Genomic DNA, 23700 nt, shown 5'->3' on the forward strand with positions numbered 1-23700 from the left:
CACCTGCACTATATCTACCATGATATAATGCAACTTCTCTTCTGACTGTGTTGCAGTATATGATTCCCATGATTACAACTCCATGTTAAGAGCAGTTTAAATTGGTTGACATACTACTGCATTTATTGCTTTTTCCAAGACAGATTTCGTGACAGCAGGTGGAGTTAGATGGGCATAATCTCAATATCAGAGCCCCTATATTTCTGAAAAGAAAGCGGCACTCCCTGCACTCACCTTCACATAGATAGTTCTACAACATGGATTATACAGGAAAAGATGACACTGAAGTTTGCCTTCCTCTTAGGAGATCCAGTGACACATTCTCTTCTCATACTGTTAGGGTAAGTACATAAATCCTACAAAATGACCTAAAGAGCTATAGGAAGTGCTGCTTTCCCCTTTTCTTCTTCCGAACGTTTGATCAGGACAGCTGACAAGAATGAACTCAGGATACTTATCAGTAGGTATGGCCATTGGCTAATCCCAAAGACAGTGAATAAATGATCGCATTCAATGGCACTGGGCCAGCCATGAAAGAGGAGGCTTCCTGGTGTCTGAGCAGAGGATAGGGTGAAGACATTTCCATGTTAATCTCCTTCTATGAGCAGTGGCAGCAAGAGGTCACTTGGGGTGTTTTAAATGCTGATTATGGGAATGTTTGCAGTTACTGGTCCTAGCTATTTTTGTTCAGGAAATTCCATTTATTTTTGTGGTATAATGAAGGACACTCATGTCTCAACTGTTGGAAGTGATGCTTGGCCCTAAACAGGACTTTAAGCACAGCTGTAGTCTCCGGAAGGACAGAGGTTCAAGGAAAAATTTACAATGCAAGACACTCCTTGCCTCAGGCAAGTGCAGCACAGTGAAAGCAGTTTGTCACAGGACTTCTGTCATCATCATGTACAAACATGCTCTCCCTCAGCACTGTACATGTACAAATGGGAAATAGCAATTCCTCTACCCTGTGGTTGGATCTAGTCTCACAAAAACCTCATCACTGCCAATTTTTGAGAGATTCTGATTTTGTCTGGTTTTCATAATAGTATCATTCTGGAAATCTTTTGACTTCTCTATTTATAAAGAAACGAAATAATTTAATTGCATGTTACCTCAGCTCTTGACACATGAGAGAAAACACCATTTGATCTCAGTTCAGTGGCTGGAAGCCCAGCACATAACTGATAGCAGAACCTCTTATCTGGAATAGCAGCAAAATGGGAAGCTGAAAAATAAATAATAAAAGAAGACAGCTTGAGAAAAAGATAAGGATTTCAGACCTTCTCCAGGGTCTCCCTGAATCCCTGAGATACAGAGATCAGCCAGATTCATCTGCCTTTTCTGAGGCATGATATTGTGTGTTCTCTGTGAGCCTTCTAATTCTAAAGCAGGATATGGAAGACCTGGTGGGATCATGATTAAATAACATCATGTAATCATAACAGAATTAGCAAAGTGTCCCCTTAATCTTTAGGTACAGGGTAAAATGAAACACCAGTCCACTGAGGAAAATACAGCCACAAATGTTAAGGCCTTGGACACACAACATCTTTTCATATCTCTGCCACTGGTGCAAGAAATCTGCATAGTCTGGGCTTCCCAGATGGTCTAAAGATCATCCAGCAAGTGGGACAGCAGCCTGAGTAAATGCAAAATATCATATTCTGGTTTATCCAAAAGCATTCACCCCTGAGGTCAAATATAGATAGTGTGGTCCTGTAGTTCTCATAATTCAGAGCCAGTCTAGGTTCACTTAAAATCCAGCTGACTGCCTGGGTGGAACAGGTAGGTCATTGTTTCTCCTTCAGATATCTGTTAGGCATGCTACTCCTTTTCCTGTCCTGCCTGTTTAGGGATCTGTAAGACAAAGACTTTCAGACATGTGCAGCACTCTATTTGAGACATAGTTTTCATGGGTCAGAATGAGGAGAGTACCTCTTGCCCTTTGCTGCAGAAATGTGTCCTGAATTTCCCTGCAATTTCTCAGTTGACATTGCTGTTCTTTATCATTACCAATGTGCTTCTAGCAAAGCTATTTCAGCAGAACTTTGTTACGTATTAGATTGTACAGAATATGACAAAATAAGCCTTTGCACCAGAAGGATGATCTACAGGCAACATGCCACCTGTGGGGCAATTGAAACTGGTTCACGGTTCTATTATTTTAGTTACGACCTAACAAGAGGCTGGAAGATCAGATAAGGGAGTATCTGACCTCTCTGCTCTCAGCCACTTAGCCTCTAGATCCACCTCTGCGTCCTCATGGAAGAAGAGTGTTGCTTGCTCGAAGACAAGACAGAGGCCTTAATGATTACTGGAACAACTGAGTGGATTGTGTTTACAAACTTCTCCAATGAGTTGGGTCATTTTGAGTAAATAAAGCTGTTAGGAAGATGGGGAGATCGATAAGTCTTGTCTAGTATTTTTCATTTCATCCTGCTAGATGTACCCAAGAACTATTTTTGTTTTCATTAACCATTTTAAATATGAAAACAAACAAACAAACAAACAAACAACAACAACAACAACAAAAATGGGGCAAAAATTCTTAAGGGGAAGAGATTTTTTGCGGAAAACTGACAATTTTTACAATCATTTTCTGCAAGTCATGAGAAAAATTAACTTCATATTAAGACTAACACTGGAGGAAATATTTGAAAACTCCATATCCCATCAGGGAAGATTTTCTTATATTCATTCTTTGTAGTGACTTCCCTCATATTTTTCCATATGCCCTTAACCCAATCTCAGAGAGTTTTCTAAGTACATTTCTTGCACACTGAATTCCTCATTACAGCTGAGGGGACATGGAAGGGCTAATACTCTTTATTTTAGGAAGCTGCTCAAATACTAATAAAATTCAAGCTTATAGACTTACAACTATCTCCACAGGAAAAGGAAATTCGGTTTTCTTACCACTTGGCATGTCATCTGTTCTCAACCATTCTGTGTTCATATGTTTTCAAGACAAGAATGGTGAAAGGAGCCTCATTGAACTCTCAATAGGACTCCCCAGTTGTGACATTTCTTTTGCTAATTCTCTGGAAGAACAACCCTGCAGCTCCTGACAGTAATTAAACAAAACCCTGCACAAATTCCTGCTGTGAGAACAGGATCAGACTCTGTTCTTCACACTGCTAAGAACAGCATTACAAGCTCTTCATTTTTTAGATGCATTTGTTTAAAGCTTGCCAATAAGCTGTGATGTGACTGTTGTCTCCCATGAATTTTCACTACACACTGATAAAAAGGGTGTCTGTCCTAATTACAACATAGTACTTTGCACATGGAGAAGTAATAGTTTTAGGAGTGGCCTAATCCCTCACCTTCCTCTTTTTACTGGCAAAAAAAAAAATGCTGTTCACTTTTCTCCTTTCTTTGGACCTTGAATGGGGCAGAGGAACACAGGCAGACAGTTCATGGGGCTTCCTCTGTGGGTGCTGTGCTCTGCAAAAGTACTTGGTCTTTGGCTTCCAGGGGTTCTGCTCCAGTGGTCCAGGCCAGGGAAAGTTTATGTTAGAGAGAGCTGAAGATTAGCAGAGTTCCTGAGCCATGAACACATACTCCTTAGCTCCACTCTCTGCCAAACTCAGACTACCCCAACCTTCGGTTCTATAAGAAAGCACAAGATGAACTCCATATTCCCATTTTGTTCCAGATCTGGCTGTTGAATGTTACCTCGTGCACAGCCTGCTGGCACTCCTGCCACATAATGTGCTCATTTGAAAACTCTTCACAGGGATGAACAGCTTTCCTTTCATTTCTTCTTATAGTCAATGCCACCAAAAGGGGAAGAAAATGCTGTGATAATGTAATTTTTTTCAGGTCTCAAATGTTTTTTTGGCTGAGAGAGAAAAATCAAACCAAAAAAACACCAATAGCAAAGCAGAAATAATTAAATTTCAGAAGTCAGGAAAAGAATACAGAACATCATGGAGAGAAATGTCCCAGCAACGCCGTTGAGCTGGAATACTCCAGTGCTCTTGGGTTACCTACCTCTGTTGCAGTGTGTCAGATTTCCTCACAATCAAAATTCATGTTTCTGAGGTGGAACTGGTTTGCTGCTCTCAGAAAGCACCTGCGAACTAAGTACTCTGTGACCTGATACGGTATAATGAGAGAGGAATATTGTTTTTGCCATCCCTTTCTGGCATATCTGAAGGGAGAGTTCAGCATTGCCATCATCTTTTACAATGCTATTTTTACTACAGGAGCCTGGAGTTCATTTGACATTTTATGCTGCGCTGCTGCTGTCTCCTGTTGGGTGAGAGGAAAACAAAGGTTTGTGCAGCAATTTAAAGATTTTGCAGTGAAGCAGGGAGGTGATCATTTGTAACAGATCACTCTCAGTAATGACTAACCCAAGACCTCTAGTTCAGATTCAGACCAAAGCTGAACATCTTTTAGACATTGTGAAAAGTCAGTTTCTTTCACTGTGGAAAGTCACATTATTCAACTTGGTTAGTGTTTGCTGATTTCTGTACCAGGCAGTTGAACTGGGACCATAGTGCTTGTTCTTGATACTCCTGGCCAGGCTGAAAGCCAAACGACAGGACAAGAATCAAATTTCTCAAGACCTACAGCCCAGTTTGACAATGAAGAGATAATGAGCGGCTTCCAGGAACTTTTACAAAAGCACCTGAGTGAATTTTTTAATGTAGAGAAGAAAATAGAACACATATCTCCTTCTAATCACAATTTAAAGACACTTACTTGCATACAATTGCCAGCCACTCTCCTAGTTCTCTAAAACTTCACACTTCTCACTGCCCCCTCACATAAACATGACCATGCCATTGCTTCCCAAGCTCAAAACCTGGTTCTGATTTGCATTCCCTGCTTTGACAGCATACAGTAAATTCAACAACGCTTTGCTTTTACTTTGTATGGCCTGTACTGGACATATCAGCTATTTGTGCTACAATACAGAAGGATTCAGCGTTACACAGTGCAAAGCACTGCAGGAAAGACATGTCACCAGACTACAAGTGCCCTAGCATCAGTAAGGCGGAGAGAAAGCATCTCTGAAGGGGACTACACCCATTTGGCCCATGGTCTTAGGAAGGGTTTTGGCACATCTCAAGAACATAGAAAATAAACAGTAGGACAGACAGGAATTACTCCAAGGATCCTCAGCACCTGAGCTATTTTTTTAAGTAGTGTTCCTTAGTGTCCTTCCTTAAAGGGAGTATAAATTAATGTAAAACTTCATTCAGGACCTGAACAAGACAGAGAAACCTGAACAAAAACAAGTCTGCAGGAATGCAGACACTTCCACTTCTAGGCTGAAGCTGTGATTTCTTTTTCTGCCTTTGCTCCTAGCACTTTTATTATAAATTTAAGGAAAGATTATACTGTAATAAAGAGCTTATTCGGTGGAATTAATGGCTGGGAAATTTAGAAAAGATTAACAGGAGAAACTTGCTGTGCTGTGTGTCATTGGCCCATGTAATAATTTGCTGCTGTCTCCCAGGTGGTCAGCTAGTCAAACACAGTAGCACAAATCTGGGAAGGGACTAACAATATATGACCCCTACCACCATGCCATAGCTTACAGTTATGCAGGCTTTAAGCATGAGCAATCAATTTTCAGACTTTGGAGAAAAAAGCTACCATTGTGAAGAAAAGGCGTTTGAAACTGCCTCCTCCATGCTGCTGATGCTGACGGCTGAACGGAGTCACCCCCTGATTTGGTGAGCAGTACCACAGCCATGACCCAGTCCTTCTTGAAGTCACCAAGGGTTTTCTTTTGATTTTCCTCAGACAGAAAGTCCCCTCACACAGGTACATATTTCTTTTAGGCTCTTGAAGGGTGAGGGTAGTGCTGAGAAGCAGGACAGAGAGAGAGAAGTAAAGGACAGTCTTCATTGTTTTGCTTCCTTAGACAAAGGCATCTGTAAATGGCAAGAAATCAGACTTCATAAGAAGCTATTGCTGGTCCAATTTCCATAATTTCCATGGAAACCTGACCAATTTCCAGACTGTACATGCCAGTGTACATGAAAACTTTGTGTATGGGAAAGAGATATTAGAGCAATCTTTTTTTCTAAGCTCATCAGGGGCTTGCTAACTCCCTTACTAGACGCTAATACCTTCATCCTGATTACACTCCCAGTCAAATAGCTCTAATGAAAATGAAAGGTGGACAGAGGTAAAAACTGCACAAAAATCACAGGGTGCAGAAGTATGTATGAGCTCAGGTAGTTATTTGTAAGGAGTGCTACATACGTTAAACGTATTGAGGGCTCAGCACTGTATGCCATATAAATACATTTATGTGAACTGAAATACCTACTTTGCTCAAGTGACAGAGCACTACAAGAAATCTTAGATTTAGGAATTTCTAAGCTGGAAGGCTGCTTGCTGATGGTTTAACAAGCTTTTTTAGTATTACAAACCTTTGTGTATGAGTTTTGGATATTGAAACATGTAGTGGAAGGACAAATTTAACCTACACAGGTTCTACATTTTGGCTCACTTGTGGGATCAAAAAAAAAAAAAAAAGCAATAAGATAAGGAACAACAATTATTGTAACAAAACAGCTCAAACCTGGCAAGGAAAATCAGCCAGTTTGTAAGGCCTGTGGCTACTCAGCCCATGCATCGGCTCTCATGGCAATGAATCCCAAGCAGTGATTGAATTCAGCACAGGATTTCTTTTCACTTTTGAGTCCTAGTTTATAGACCTCAGAACAAGGTTTGTTAAATTAGGCAATAATTCCTCCATTATAAAATGACATCTTAATGGTTCTGATCTTTTGGAAGACTTTTAGCAGATTAGGAGGGGATGGGATAGGGGAAAAGATTTATTGCATGCTCAAAGCCATGTGGTAATCCAAAGGGATTTATAGACAGTACTCTTCACTACTTGTGCTGAACAAGGATGTGAATTATTTGATTCTGATAACATGAGAATCCTCTTACAATACAGTATGAGCTTGACAAAATGTGAATATTGCTAAAAAAAACACTCAGGAGTAGATTTTTCTCCTTTTCCCATTAGTTACCTTTAAAGGAGTAGGAACTTGGTTTTGTATAATTTTTAAGTCCCTTTAGACAGTTTTTGTTCAGAGCTTCCCTCTGAGTTGAATGTTTACAGATACAGCTAACTGGGAATTTCCAAACTTTTTTCTAGCTGTTCAAGTGTGCACAGGCACTGAAGTTACAACTTTGTGCAAGGACATTCATTTTAGTTTGGACAGGAAGGTTTCTAGGATTTGGGAGATCATTTTAGGTCAAGGTAGGGGAAACTCAAATTCATGGTCTTGTTTAACCTAGTTCAGACAAGACATTGGGCTTAAGGATGTCCTTAGACATGCTGTTATCTGAGTCACATTAATTGGTAGCTCTCCAGTTGCGTTCCACTGCTAACGGACTGCAAACCCTCCCCAAGACTTGCAAGTGAAACTGATTGTATAGCCAATAGTTACTCCATTTTCATCAGAATTATCTAGGCTATCAACAAACTATAGTTTAAAGTGTTTGTATGTATTTTGGTGTATACAATAATAAATACTCATTGGTTTGAATCCGAAATATTCCTTAAAGCATATCTGATTAACTATCTTATGAGCCTCATTAATATACAGCTCTGGATTAGTTATAGAAATGTTTTCAGAACAACTTCAGGAGGTACTGAAAAATGATTGTTTTCATACACCAGAGGAGACAAAGGGATTATATGATCAATCCAAGATTACAGATGATATTTGTGGGCGACCCAGTAACAGAAGAGCCAAAGCCTAATGCTTCGTCCTTGCTCCATTCTCTACACTTTGGAAATTTGCTTTCAAGAGTTTTAAAAGCATTGACAAAATAATTATTATTCTTAGATGGAACAGTAGGGAAATTCTAGAACAGAAATATGAGCATGAGGGGAAGTTCAATTGTGAAAGAAACAGTTGTTAGTTCAATAACAATTTAATAGGGGAAAACCAAACCCCAGTTAAATAAGCTTGATATATATATATATATATTTATATTTATTTTTTTTTTCTTTTTATTAAATAAAATCTCAAGTTTAGTTGCAAAGAGTTCTGTTCTTTAGACTGATCTGAACTGCTAGACAAGCTATAATGCCTTAAAAGTTTGTATGGTTTTGGTACATCTGAGAGCTATAATACCCAAGAGTTTGGGCTACATACAGAGATGATATTTCTCATACCTGAGAGAGTTCTAAGATATCCTGGAAAAGGCAGAACAAAAGCTGGAGACCAGCAGTGAAAGCCAGACAAATTCACTTCCATTACAGGCCTTGATTTTTTTTTTTTAATAGTCATGATAACTAATCATTTGCACAATTTACGATGGAACAAAGCAGTTACTCGATCACTTGAAAATGTTAAATCAAGTCTGAGTGTTTTTTCAATGAGATGTATTTGCTAAGCTGGCAGCATCACACTTTAGCGAGGCAGGAGAGGGGAGAAATTACCTGATGAACTTGTTACTCTGCATCATGAAGGAAAATCACACAGGAGATTCCTTCTGCCTATCAGACCAGACATCTTTCTTTAGTGGAATACAGTGAAAGGATTTCACTGTTGTTAAAATCTGGTTTAACCCATTATGTGTTTCTGCAGAGAGGCAGGAAAGGACCCCAAAGAACTAAATATGGAAAGTCTGATACAATCCCTCGGGTTAACATTTTGCCACCCACACACAGCTTGTGCATGCTTCTTTCTGCTTTTGCTCAAAGCCAAATTTTTGCAAAGATTTATATGTTTCCATCAGAACTGACAGCTGCTGCATCTTCTGTGATTTTACACACTTCTATCTAAAATAACTCAATTTGATTTATTTTATTTTATTATTTTATTTTATCCTTCTGTGTTCTTCCTGTTGGAATCCGATCGGTAATACTACTTAAAATCCAGTGCCATTTCAACTGGGAAAGATTCTTGCCCTTCTGAAATATGTGTATTTATTTCCTTTAGATGTGGAATCACTGTTCTCACAGGATAGTTGCCACAGAGCACAAAAATACTTCAATGCTAAGTTAGCAATTGGAATTACACCCTTGTTGTAATGCTTTTATTTAGTCATTACTCATTGGAATGGAATACTTTTTAGTAGTTCTTTCACTTGATGAGACTGATTTTCCCTGGAAGAAAAAGCAGCTGTCCCCAGCCATGCTAAATTTGAGATTATGACAAGACGTAGGGTTATATCCAGGATGTACAGTACACTTTATCTCACTCTGCTTGGCAATAGCTCAGTGCTACAGTCAGCACTGTATGAATTGCACTGTAATATGTCTACAGAGTACCTAATAATCTGCAGTGAGTCATAACAAGAGTCTCCTTATCATGATAGTTTTAGGATCAAATTTAGGAAATTCAACAGGGTTAATAAATAAGAGGGAGACATTCACCTCCAGGCAGTAATAGCGTCAGGTCTATTAGAGCTCCATCTTATGGGCTGAATTGAATTGTTTTTAAGGGGTGAAGTGTAACACATTGTCACTTCTCAGTGAGGATATGACCTCTGCATAGCAACTGAGCAAGTTGCTAGTTGTTACTCGACCCTCTCAGGCCAAATACATGTCTGAGGGCAAACCTGGGCACAGCAGGTTTCAGTCCTTATCTTTGGGCTCATGTCAACGAGCTTCACAGACCTCAAGTGGGAGTGATGGCAACGGGGCAATTACCTCAGTCTCTGGACTCCAGGAATGATTGTGTTGCAGCTGCCATACTAAACAAGCCCTCCTGGTCACAGCTCTGCCTTGCCTCCTTCCAACCTTGAAGACATTGAAATGTCCACAGGTTCCCTGTTTAGTGTCAGACATCATGTTTGATTACTTGTTCCAGACTTTGTTTCTCCTCCCTGCTTCTCTTGTTCCCAGATCCCACTCCCTGCTGAGGCAAACCCATCTCCACTGGCTGCTCCACCACCTTGGGCATTTTCCCAGCCTGGGCCAGCCCTGGAGGTTTAGGCAGATGTGTTGGGGTTATTGTCATTAAGCTATCACTGTGTCCCTCCTCATCCAAAGACATAACAGCAGCCCCCAGCACCACCAGAACCATGAGAGGAATTTACTATTTTTTCTGGTTTTCTGCTTCTGCAGAGATGCAGAAGTAACCTCCCTAGGCTGATTCAAGTCCAGCCCCACTTTATAGGATATTGGAAGCAAGAATAAATTTGCATAGTTTGTTCATGTCACATTGACTGGTCACAGTCAAATATATAAGACTAGACAGTAAAGGTAAAATATGCTTCCATCACTTTATTTCTTCTCTCACATAAATGTTCACACAACTCTGGGCTACCTGCTGATTCCCCCAAATATGATGTTTGTACCTGCTGATAGATAACAAACATCTCCAACCCTATAACATAAAGAGTGGTCCTTGTCTCACTTCTACTCCCTGCATTTTATAAAAGCAATACATTAGGCAGTGGTAGTTCAACAACTGTCTACTTGAATGACCATCACTCTACTGCAATTGGAGCTCATGCAGTTTCCAGCCCATTCTGCTGAGGAAGGAATCCTGTCTAAGACAATGATATTTGTTTCAGCACTATTTTGAGTTACAGTGCTGCTCTTCACTTTGGTATTTACTGAAGAGTAATGTGTACACTCTGCAAGCCAGTGGGTAATGGTGGATAATCCTGTCTTGTTGAGTTAGGAATTTTTCACCAAAATCTGTCTTTCACTTCAGTTCCTCAAACTTAATAAGTGTTATAGGATTAGGAAGACTATATGACAGAGCATCTACTTCTCTTGTTCCTACACAAATTTTGAACAGCTGGCCAACTTTAACTTAATTTGGTGAGACATAGGATTCTTACACTCAGCACTCCTAGAGAACGTGGGTCAAGAACACTATCAAGGGACAGATACATAGGCTATGAACATCCATACAAATCTGTTTTGTAAAGGTAGGTCTTTTCATATCAAGTAGGGAAACGAAGGACATTCAGGTAGACTAAATGGAGAGAAAGCTATTGGCTTGGGGAGGATGTGAGGCTGTAGAGGATGTAGTACAAAATCCAATGTAATACCATCAAATATAAAGCTCATAGAAAAACAGACCTTGTTAGGTTTATTGCTTATAGGAACAACTAGTTCATTTCAAATGCCAGGTTTTGCAAAATTGCTCTTTTGTTTTGGACAATGTTATTACTTACAACTATTTTCAATTTTCCCCTTGGTAGAAAAGCCAAATAGAAACAAAGCATTTTTTAATTTGGGTTAAATTTGCTTAAGCTAATGGAAAGTGTATTTCACATAAATGCTTCTCACATTTTCCTCCATGGAAGTGATTTTATGGCCATGCTACCTGTCTCATGAACCATCCTGGCTGCTGAGACTTCCCCACATATTACACATCAAAGACAATTTCATTTTGGACCTACTCCAAACAAAAAGAAACATTTCTAAACAGAATTATGTTCAAAAGTTTTGATCCAGGAAAGCGGTTCTGTGCTTCGTGGTTTTTTTTCCCAATTAGGATAAAAAACATGAATCAAAATATTAGAATTTTATATGGGAGGAGAAATCAAATTTTGAATTAGTCTAGCAGTGATTATATAGTTACTTAAAAATCATATTTTTGTATATGCTTAATTATAATTTCATAACCTACATCCTCCTCTTCCAGTAAATCTCTTTATAACAATTAATGAACAATGCCATCTTACAAGTGAGAAAATATAATGAAATGTGTTTCTGATGCAAACTCATTGAAATCTTTGGAAATTCTCTTTGACTTCAGTGGCCTTTGGATCAGGTCCCTGGTGTGTGTATCCAGCCTGAAAATGTTCTCAAGGTTATGCTGCCCTGAATGAGAAATAAAGTAATTCAATTCCAGATATTATGTAGCTTAGCAGAAGAGGAAAAAAAAAATGAGGTCATGATGTAGTTATGAATTTTTTTCTTTTTTGCTGCCTTTTCTCAGTGTGGAAGTAGGTAAAGCTTTCATATCTTCTGTGCTAGCAGTTATGAGGATTAGATAATAGGAAGAATTCAATTTAATCAGTTCAATGAATTTTGGCTCATTAGAAATTCATGCAAATTGTCAAGTTCTAAGTCCTCCCAAGATTGCCCTGTTTTTTTGAGAAGTGCAGAGAAAGGTTTTATCCATAGACTGTTGGGCTCAGCTAATTACATTAAGAGCTAATACGATTTCCTTGTTTATGCTGTTTGTACAGGAAGATGATTGTTTAATCCTTTAAGCAGTACATTTAATTTTGGTTTCTATTTCAAGTCTTTAAATTGTGTTAACTACTTCTAGTTCTCAAGGTAAATGTAGTTTATATCTAAAATGTTTACTTCTGAGTAGCTTCAAGGATGAAGCTGCCCTGGTTTCGTTTCAGACAAGGAACATAATTTCATGCCCATCGGTTCTAAGCTGGAGGGCGATGGAGGAAGCAGGGGAGAGGAAACAAGAAAATTACTCTTCTACAGCAAGTTCAGGACTTCAGCTGCAATATTCTCACGCAGTGGCTGCCTGAATTGTTCATTGCTATACTGCAGTCATTATCACTAATTATCTGTTCGTCTGTCACGTGTGTATACTCTGGTCATGCATTTCTATCCAAGTATTTTAAATCTGCATTTCAAAGTATATAGTGAAATTATACTTGGCCTAGGAAATTGTGTACCTTAATTGCATTTCCTCTCCTTGGAAATTCCGTTTCTGTTGAATCTTTGAAATAATATTGGAGGAAAAAAAAATAGTCTAAAAAGTTTTGAGAAGAAGGTAAATAAATGCCACTGCCTGAAATTGCATGCAGATATCATTGTCAGGCTAGAATTCCTTCTGTTTTTCTAGTTTGCAAATAAATAAAAAGTAAATAAAATTAGGGATGCTGACAATTGTCAATATTGAAACCCTGGAGCTTTGATGTGAGTTAAACACATATTTTTGTTCTCAACCTCTTGTATTTCAGCATTGACCCTTATTCAGATTCTATGCATACATTATAAATATTTATACTGCAGTATAGTAATATAGTCTCAAGGTATCATCACCCAAGAGGCAGTAATACTCCATTCTCTAAGATGCTTCCCATAGGCTTCCCTAGAAGAACTTTCAGCCCATGATATGTTATTTCTAGGGAATTCATGAAAGGTGACATTAAAAACAAGTTTTTATGAATTCTCCAGAAATCTACCTAATTCAGAAATCTGAATCTCCCATGGAAAATTTGTAAGAAGAGTCTATTAAAAAAAAAAAAACAAAAAAAAACCCCACTAAAATCCATTAGTTTCTACTATTGCCTGTGCGTAAGTCTCAAGTGCAGATACACCTAATACACACCAGATAACATACTACCTCCAGATATTGATCATGGTAGGGTTTTTGTGGCTACTTTTAATTTCCAAGCATTTCATAGGCATGAATTGGAGTACAGAAAGAAGAATAATTAAGGCTTCAAAAGCAACAAGAAATAACTTCTAGTAGGAGTGAATTGAAGTGTGTGGGAAGTGGTCATGAAGGGAGTAACAAAATAGATTTGCTGAAATGATAATTGTTCATAACTCATAAAAAAGATCATGGAGTACCTGTGGTCATTTCCCCAAAACCATGAGATTTGTGATGAAAAAAATGGAGCAATTATTAAGAAAACAGCTGAGAACTAAACAGAAAACCTTATTAAGCCACTGCATAAATCTATGGTGCACCAGCATCCTGACTCCTGAGAGTATGTCTTCTCATTCTACATCAAAAAGGGGACATATTCAAAAGGGCACAAAACAGAATGACAACGTAACCAGGAAAGTTAAAGTGGCAGCCATGCAAGGAGACAGCAAATAACGTGGAATTTTTCAGCTTCTGAGCCAGATGACAGGGATCATGGGTATACAGTCAATTCTCAAAAATCACATATTATGTAAAGACAGTGAAAAAGAGACAAGTTGCAGCTTTCCACAGTCTAAGAGCAGAGTACACACAGTATTATTATTGGGTGTCAGAGCTTCTACAACTCGGAACAGAAGAACATTTCCCAACAACACATAACTAAATTGCAGACCTTGTTGACACATTATTTTGTAGATGGTCAAAGTATTGATGAATTAAAGTAGAAGTTAAATAAGATAGACCCTCACTGCTACCTGTTAAATTCTTTAATCTGGATATATCCTCTAGTTGAGTGTTGTCAGGAACTAGAGAGGTATATCACAAATATTTTCAAAAGCATTCAGCATCATCTGGTGTTAACAACCGAGAAAGTGCCTGGCTGGGACTTTGTCTGACCTAATGCAGCTATTCTTATGTTACACTGTTTTTCTTATACCACTACTGGAATTGTCTTAGTCATTGCTGTGCTACATTCACAGAACATTGAGCCCTTTATTTGGGTCACTGTTGTAAGACAGGTCATCATTTATCCAAATCATGCCATGGAAACTAAAGACACTGCATTATAATTATCGACATAAGTATTATAGAATTGTCAGTGTCACCATGGAAGTTTTTTGTCTCTTGAAAGAAAGAATGATATCTATATTTCGTATTTTAGTCAGTAAGGAGTTTTCATATTATCACTTTTTTTCAGAAGGGGAAACAGAAATAAGAAAACAAACACTTCTCATTAATTCAATTTCCCATCAGTAAGACAGATGAAACACTTGCAAGCTAGTATTAAGAAATGATATTCAGATCTAGATTAGATCATTACACCTTTGTTAATGATTTCCTGTCTGAGATAATGAGTCACACCTTGATATTCTTTTATCTTTTTCTTTTACAAACATGGAGATGCAAGAAACTGGGATGATGCCAACCCACTCATCTCACTTGTATAATAAGTCATTCTTCAGCTGCCATTGAAAAGAAGTAGCTTTTGCAGACTTTTTTATCTGGTGGTCCTCTGAGGGAACTCCACCTTACAGGTACAAAAACTACTGGATGCAATCCTCTTCTCCACCCAGCCCAAGAATAAACAAAAACCGTATTAGTTTGATGGTTTTTAACCTGATCATGTCCGTTACAGTGACGGACAGCAGAAAAGTGAATAAACAGAAATGTGCTCACCTTCACAGAGGATCAGGCTGCCAAAGCTCAGGCCCTGAGGTATCCTGCTAAACTAGGGGAGACCAAGGAGCTAGTGACAGCTCAACAGCAAGAGGGAGCTGAGTTTCAAGCTCTGCTTCTGATAATCATATTATAAAATTAGTATTTTGATGAGTCACAGTTGCAAAATATTACCTGGACCATTTGTGTCCTTTTAATCTCCTCAGGACGCAGTGTAACACAGCTGAAATGCACTAGACAATATTAAAAAAGCAGAATAACATGCAGTAATTCAGGAGGTCACCTGGGTGCATTACAGGTGTAACAAGTCTTATTAGGGACACTGTACATTTCCCTTAATTTCCAAACTCTTTTAGATATGCGGTTTAAAAATTATACCTTAGACTGGTCTCAAAAGGTATGCTAAATAGTTCAGTTGGACTTGATCAACAATTTCTTCGTATTCTTTTTAAATGGGAACAAAATTTCTCTCACCTACACTCAAGTATTGTAATGTCCAGATACAGATTTTTCACTTTGGTATTTAAATTACAAAAAATTGCATTGCATTTGTATGTAAATCATAAATTTGTAGCTGAAGAATACAGTACCTAGTTTACAAATTCAGGTCAATACCTGTTTAAATTCAGGCTGTACTTTAAGTTGACTTTCTCCTTACTACCTCCATCAGTAGCATGAATATTGATGCAGAGAGGAAATTCCTTAGAACTACTTCAGCACCTGTTGGGATTTTTCATTAATAAAATTATGTCCAAAGATAGTTTTCATTATTAATAATTTCTGAAGTAGTTTTCTTTCACATAAAGATTGGTTTTGGGATGAAAGGAAAAAGAGGAATTGTGAGGGTTTTTGATTGAAACTAGAAAATTTTTAGCTCAAAAGTTGATTTATTGGAAAAGCAATAATCTGTTTTGTTAAAGACATTTTTCTTCAAAATCACTATGTTTTTATTGATCTGTTTCAGTGGTTATATACCATATTTCAATCCAGGGAAATGTGCTCTATAACACATCTTTACTTCAGGCATATGATATCTCTTTACAACATGGGAAACAGATTGATAAGGTTAGCTCCTCACATTCCGATGATTAACAAAGCTTTTGGCAAACCTTCCTCAATATCTGAAGGGCAAAATAAATAAATAAATATAAAACAAATTCAGAGTCAGGCAGAATTCATGTCTGGATTGAAGATTGCTGATGAAAAAAGACGTGCTTCATTTGAACACATTTTCCTTGCAGACTTGACCCTCAATAACAGTCCTGTTTTAGCGTAAAGATAGCACGTTATAATTTTCAAGTGAAATTAGACTGGATATGTGCTCTAACTTCTAGTACTTTGCACATTTGCTTAGATAAAATATATTATATTTGTCAACATGAAAAAGCTGTAGAACTGTGACAGTCAAAAAGCTTCTACCCATCTGAATCACTAACAAAAGACTCATTGCCACAGCGAGTAAGTACTACATATGTGTTCTGACCATGGCCTCCTCTTCAGGGTAAAACAATGCCCAGACCTAGACACACCAATGCTCTTAATGGCTAAAAGCAGTTCTGTAGTCTGTGTAATAAGAGCCACCATGTCAGAACCAAGCCCAAGGGACTAATTACGATTTAGGTGTCCACAGATAGCAGCTTTTTGTACTACAGGGAAGAAGTTCTCCACCAAGTAGAATTTCTCTTCTTCAGAAGTCAGCTGAAAAGGATGAATTTACCCTTGTCAGACTCGATGCCTATATGAAAGCCCAATTATTTACAAATGACTGTGTTTGCTGGAGGATGATGCTCAGGCAGGGAGGGCCATGGGGATGTGCATACCACAGCTGTGACCAAGGGTCTCATCTCTGGCCTCCATCCTCAGGAGCCAGAAAACTTGAATGGTCTCAGCCAGCAAGGACACAGGAATGCACTTTTACTCTGGGAAGTGGCAAAGTCTAAAGTTTTCTCTCAGAGAAGTGAATGACCTGCTAAAAGCAATATTAACCTTAAAATAAATTTCACTTGCCCTGTCAAGGACTTTGGTTGCTGTAGCCCATTCACTCCCAGGAAGACCCATGACCGAACTCAGCAGATTAGTGCTTCTACAGGGATCATAACAGTGCCACGACCCTACTTAAAGGAAGAGCAACTGTATAAAAGATGGATCAGTCAGCACAAATTCTGGCTCAGACCTGGGCCGGCCATGCAGGATAGACGTACTTTTTCCATAAAACTATTTAGGCAGCCTCTGGCCTCAATCCATGGTCTGAGTGATGGCCTGGTTTATCTTCATGAAACCATAGATGAACACAGTCCCAGATAAAAATAAGGTTCAGGTAATCAGGAGATTCAAATTCTCCAGGTGCTCTCACAATTGCAATTAAAGTTCCCTATTGAACAGTGCTGGACACTCAAGTCCTCTTTCTACCCACTGAGCATACCATCTGCAGACACCATTGCTACTAGCCTCTACTTGACACAGCATATTGAAGAACCAGTTTTACTGAAACCATCTCAAAACAGTCATTTGTGTTTCAGAAGAGCTTTAAAAGCCACACAGACTTTCAAATGAACTTGTAGAAAACACTGTATTAAAAATACTGTTGGTAGATCCATAGTAGGCAACTGTCTCTGACCTAGAAGTCTAAATAAAGATTATGGGAATACGCATATACGTACATACATACATACATGTGTATATACACACATAAACGTATAGGCAGGCACATGCACAGGTGTACACATGTTACTTCTGCTTGATACTTGAGAAACCAGTGAGCTGAGGTACCACAAGGTTTAACCTAATCCATATCAGCAGAGATATGTAAGGAACCATGCTTTTCTCCGGGGTCTTGAGTCAATGAACCATAAAAGAGTTCAGAGCATCTGCTTTGCCCCGTACGCTCTGTCTCCAGGGAGCTGATAGTAGATGGGCTGCAATTCCAAGCGAGAATTCACTATACGCTCATCCAACCTGCTTCTCTACTCCTTTGGGGGAAGCCATCTCACACAGTAGCCGACCAGCCTTCCCTGGCTTGTCAATTTTGTACAATGAATCACAGCGATCCAGGAGTTTATTGTCTTTTTCTAGTCAACACTGCAGATATTAAATAAGCATCAGCTGTAGAGTTTCGTATTCTGACACATCCTGGCATGCCAATACTTACACTTCGAGACCCCTACCTCAGTGTGCCTTTCAGTAAGACCAAATAAATCCTGACAAATAGATGCCTGCAGTAGCTGATGAAAAATGGATGGGCTTGCCTGACATAAGCAGGGTTTCAGAAAAGGAACTTATTGACTGGCTTGCAGAATTTCTCTCCTGGTTGAGGATTCTGGGGTTCAATGCATTAGTGCTGAGTGCTTCACTCATCACCTAGCTAGTTTTCTTATGCAACTTTATTTGCTTTCCTCTATCTCTCCTTCCTCCTTTCCTCCTCCTCTCAGTTTCTCATATCAGAATGTCTAAGAGTCAAAATTCATTCTTCTCTTTCATCTTGAGTCTTCAGGAGGCTGAGACCTGCTCAGCCAGAATAGTTTCAAAATACACTGGTGCTGACAAGTGTCAGCCAAATGCACTCCTCCCTGGCTGTGCTGCAAGTTCCCTCCTCCACCCATTTTGTGTGATTTTCATGAAAGTCATCAGCAGGGGCTATTTGAGAAGGCCATTTTCCACATGGAATGAGGAAAATATTAGGTGAAAGAAGAGAAGGAAAGTAATGTTTGATTAAAAAAGTCTTCCCCTTTTGTCTGAAATTGAACCCGCTAAAATGTATGTACTAGGATCTCCACCATTTTCCTCCCTTTGTGAAGGCATTGGGATGTTTGTTGATTTGCTCTGAATGTCAGTCAAATAAAACATCATGTATTCTGCACAGTTCAAATGAAAAAATAAGCAAAAAACACCTCCCCCTAGAAAAAACACCAGCAAAAGCTGACATGAAGTGAGCTTAAATTCTTTGTTCTGTAATTGCTCTGACTTTATAGTTTCCGCAGGACGTATAGATATCACATACCACCTGTTGACAAACATGAGGAAACATGAGGAAAATGTCCCTTTTAGCAAGAGTAGTGCCCAGTTTTGTTATTTCCACACCTGCAGAGAACAGTTACAGCTCTCTCTGTAGTACCTTTTTATGATATATATGCTAAGAAAGAACACTTGCAGGCAGTCAACACTAGCGATGAAGCCTTTGAAAATCAGGTTCATTGCTTGTGCCACTGAGCTACAGTCCATGGGGAAATCAATGGCCTTTCTACACTCTGAATAGAACAAGGGTCCATTTCTGCTCACTGCAAACGAAAAAAGAGAAAAATAAAATCCATTCCACAAAAACATGATTTCTGTAGTAAAGGAGTCTCATAAGAGAAAGAATAGTCCTGTGGTTTTAGCAGGAGCCTGGGTTTGTGAGACAAGCACTGGCTCTCTAAACTTATCCCATGATCTTAGGTGACAGGGACCGCCAGATGTATTTAGGTACTTTGTACCACTCATTTAAGGACACCAAAGGATCTGGTACCTCTGGACATGACTCTACAGGTACATTTACATTATTAAATGGGAGTACTCTTGATTTAGCCCCAAATCCTGTTCCCCAAATGGTCTCATGCACAGGAGTTGGGTCTTCCCTTTCAAAGACACTACCCAAAGCACCATGTGGTCCTCAGTCTGCTCAGAAGACAGCAGGAAGGCAATAACACCAAAAAGACTGTCCTACAGCAGATGCATGTTGAAGCCTCCCTGAGGCTTGCATACATGCTTTGTCGCATGCAGAGCCATCCTTCAAGCAGTCCTCCTACAAAAGGGCCTTCAAAATTATTTGTGTTGCTAAAGCACCCATATGCAAAAGTCACAGAAGTGAAGCTTGAGGCAAACACGCATCAAAGAGTCACCACCAGCAGACAGGCTGTATCTTTGTGAGGGAAAGCTTCCTACATGCTTTGAAACCAGGTCTTAGAAGACCACGTTCCCTAGTCTGCAGTATTTTACAGACACTATGGGCTGGAAAAAGAAAGGCAGCAGATGCGTTTTGGACAGGCATGAAAAATGAAGCACTTCAAGAGTGTAAAGGGAGGAACAGCTGCTGGTGTTCGTGGGAAGGGTATGGTGGTCTCAATTCCACTGAAGTAGTTTGTGGCAGGAAATGTCAATGTGGCTGTGCAGAGTGGCAAGGAAAGCCACAAAGATGCCACAGGTTTTCAAAAAGGGATAGGCCTTATAACCCAGTAGACCCGTGACTTTGTAAGTACACAACCAAGGCCTCATACACAACGCCTGGGATGTCTTCCTTCTGTCTGTGTCAAAGGAGTCATGTGAAAATGAATGCATTTTAAGGGTGCCAAGACACACTCCCACAAAACACACATATACACACAAGTTATTTCTTTATTTGAAAAGAGTGCATAATCCTTGAGAGTGGTGCGTTTTTTCAAGAGCTCTTTCTAAGTGGTAAGGGAGAAGAGGCTGTTAGTGCATGATAAAGAAGTTTTTGAATGATAATTTAAAGATAATCTTTTAAGATTTGGAGTAACCTCATTATGCACAGTTCTAAGTGACAACTACAAGTTTTAATTATTCCTATCTCTATTTTGAAGCTTCCTCAAGAAGCCTTTCAAAAAAACCATACCAGCTCAAAGCTGAACTGGGGCCTTGCAACTCATAAACTGTATTCAGCTTTGGCTAACTGGAAATAGGTCTAATCCAATTGCTTGCCAAGCATCACTGGAATAATAATACTGAACAAATAACCCTACAGGCAGTATCACATTGCTTTTCCTGCCAATGTCAATTTTAACTTGATTGTTTCTTAATGCCACGGGTGATGTCAGGGAGGGTCAGGACAATACATTGCCAAGAGGCATGAGTTGAAGAACAGCAGTCTGAAACACTATTACTCTTAATCCTAGTTTATATGTACCTGAAGTATTAGTAGTAAAACGTAACACGATACCTGTGGGAAATTTAATTTGATTTTTATTTTCCTACTCTAAGCAGTTAATGTGAAAAGTAAGAGAAGGACAGGCAGGCAGGTAGACAAAAAGAGAGAAAGATAATGAAAAATTAAGTGTTGTCTAATGTTTTGGGTCTTTTTCACCTCTGTTCTTATTATCTGAATAAATACATTTTGCCTGACTTTCACCTTATGGTCTTGATTGTTTCGCGATCCTGAGAAACACTCAGCACGCTTAAAAGGGCCACAGAAACTGTTTGCCAAGCCAAAACCAAAGACCAATAGAGCACTATAGCCAGAGGACAAAATATGGCAGCAGAGTCATTCTTTTTCCTCCTCCCCTGAGGATTTCTCACTTGTAGTGAAATATATTGTATAAGGAGGGAAAATTTGGATTAACATCAAAAAACCTCACACAATCCTCTCCCTTTATGGGATCAGCAGTTGTGAATTCAGCTGCAAGGAAGCCTCATGAAACAGCTCATTTCACTTGTTGAGTCCAGAATGAAAGAAGGGAGAAAATAATCCCAATTCTTGGTTTGGTTGGTTTGTTGGTTTTTGTATTACACATGCAAAAATGGAAAACTTTGTGACCTGCTTTTACATCCTGGACTAGATAACAATTTCTATGTACCAGCATTGATACCTTGCTTGATACTTCCTAGGATTGTGTACAACTTTTTAATGTGTAGCACCACTTTGGCTAATGGTCATACTTGACTCGGGTGTATTCATGTCCTGCTTGTGTTGCTTCCAGCTGATAAGCTTGATTTTTTCCATTCTTAGTTTCTAAACACATCTATTTTATATGTGTTTTTAATACATTTTGTATTCTTGATTCAATCTCAACATTAAGACTCTAACTCTTTCTGTAGGATAACCTGACCATCTGTGTTAACAATACTTTACATCTTCATTTCATAAGCCTAAGAAATGGGAGTGTGTTAAATAAGGTTATTATTGAAAATATTAGGTACAATCAATTCCAAAATGTGTGTTTTATGAACTCTATTAGTTACCTTTTCAAGCTTCATACACCTCCTTTCAACACTGCTTGTTATATTCTAGTTTCTTAATCCTCCATCATGATACTCCTTTTTTAAACTTCTCCTTTTCTCTCCCATCTCTATTTTTTTTCCTGTTTCAAAAAAATCAAATACTTTTTTAAAGACAAGAACACCTGTCTTTTCTAGAAGGGAAATTCCCTTATCAAATACAGTTATTGACTTAGTCTTGTGTTATCTACCTTTGGGAAATCCATATTTTGCTTGACGCCATTTTTCAGCTACTCTGACATCTTAAAATGTTCTTTCTAACAAAGTGGTTTAAACATTTGAAGGCTACAAAGAACGGACAAATGGGCCTGCATCATCATTTTCCGCTTAAATAAATAAGCACTATTTGTTCTTCTCTCATCTTATACCACCACCTCCTAACACAACAGAGTAATGAAAACAACTTACTATAAATTAAAATTCCTTAGAAAAAACTAGTCTTGTTCATTACCACTTCTGCGTGGAATGATACCACAATTTTTCCCCATTTTGAAGGCAATTAAATGGGACTTACCCCAAGAAAGAATGATAAAACCTATCAACACAAGAAACTTTGCATCTAAATTACTGAATTTTCCTATCTTGTTTTTAACTGGTTGATTAAACAGTTGAAATAAATCTTCTTTAAAGTACTAGGAAGGTTGAGGGTTTATTAGATTAATCTGAGTAAAGGAACAAGTATGATGTGCACTGTGAAATATCTTTCAACCTCATTACCTGCCTATTAGGCTGCAGGAAAAAAATATTGAAGTGTCTGTTTATTAACTGATTGTCAAACAGGTCTGATTATTTGAAGGAGATAGCTTTGCACAAGAAAGACTAAGATGAACTGAAGAGTAACAAAATGATTGATTCATTTCCTTTGGGGTAGGCAAGGGAATAAAATAAAATAATGTAACATAAATGTGTCAGATCCATTTATAGAGGATTGATATTTAATGTAGGTCCTTTTGAAGTTGAAATTAAATTTTCTTAAGAGGTATTATTAAAAGGGAGATGGGATGTAACCTTCTATCAAGATATCATTATTTTAATACATCTTAAAAAAAAATGAACTTTTTTTCCTGAAGCGTGCTAGTAAATTGATTTATGCAGATCTAAGCAGTAATTATGAAATGTGCTTATCTAGACACCTTCTGTTTCTATTGATCCTACACGCTATTCTGATGAAAAGCTCATAATTCATAGCATTCTTGATGTTTAGAATTGTTGGAATTATTTATAACATGCAGTCCAAAGGTGCTGCTAAGGAAATGCAGTTTGAAAGTGATTTGCAATGCACCAAATCATCTGTTTTCAGGCCCTGAGCACAGACAGTTACAGCACTCTGCTATGCAGCCCACAAATGGAGAATACAGCACCACTGAGGAAAAACAAGACCAGTGTGGGAAAAGGAGGTGCAAGTCTTTCCAAGAGATTCAGATCAGGAGAATGGATAAAGACGGGAAATTAAGAAACTTCCAGAACTGTTGCAATAGACAAAACAAGTGTTTTGACAGGTGCTAGGAAAAAAATCCTCATTAAGTCTGGCCTAACGCTCATTTGCTAGTGATGGTTACCACTTTCAATAACCTCTAATGTTTTAATTTCTTCAGATATTTCCTATGAGCCAAACCAGCTCTTGAAGTTGCAACTGCTACTGCAACTAGAAATTGCTGTGGGAGGAAAAGAATAGACATTCCTTCTCTGAGCAGCAAGGATGGAACTGAAGGCTTCCAGCCATTATAACAATATT

At 38.6% G+C, this 23700-nt stretch overlaps 1 long non-coding RNA gene across 3 annotated transcripts in view; it reads right to left on the reverse strand.

The window, feature by feature from the left end:
- LOC110363281 (uncharacterized) overlaps window positions 1–23700 on the reverse strand; it is a 159431-nt gene that overhangs the window by 69619 nt on the left and 66112 nt on the right. For 2 of the 3 annotated variants that reach the window (XR_010473457.1, XR_010473456.1), the window contains exon 2: window positions 1110–1222. The exons of the other annotated variant lie outside the window; for it this stretch is intronic. This is a non-coding gene — a long non-coding RNA (uncharacterized LOC110363281). The remainder of the gene's footprint in view (window positions 1–1109; window positions 1223–23700) is intronic. 3 annotated transcript variants of the gene reach the window in all.

This window comes from Columba livia, chromosome 6, assembly GCF_036013475.1.
Source record: "Columba livia isolate bColLiv1 breed racing homer chromosome 6, bColLiv1.pat.W.v2, whole genome shotgun sequence".
NCBI classification, from domain to species: Eukaryota; Metazoa; Chordata; class Aves; order Columbiformes; family Columbidae; genus Columba; species Columba livia.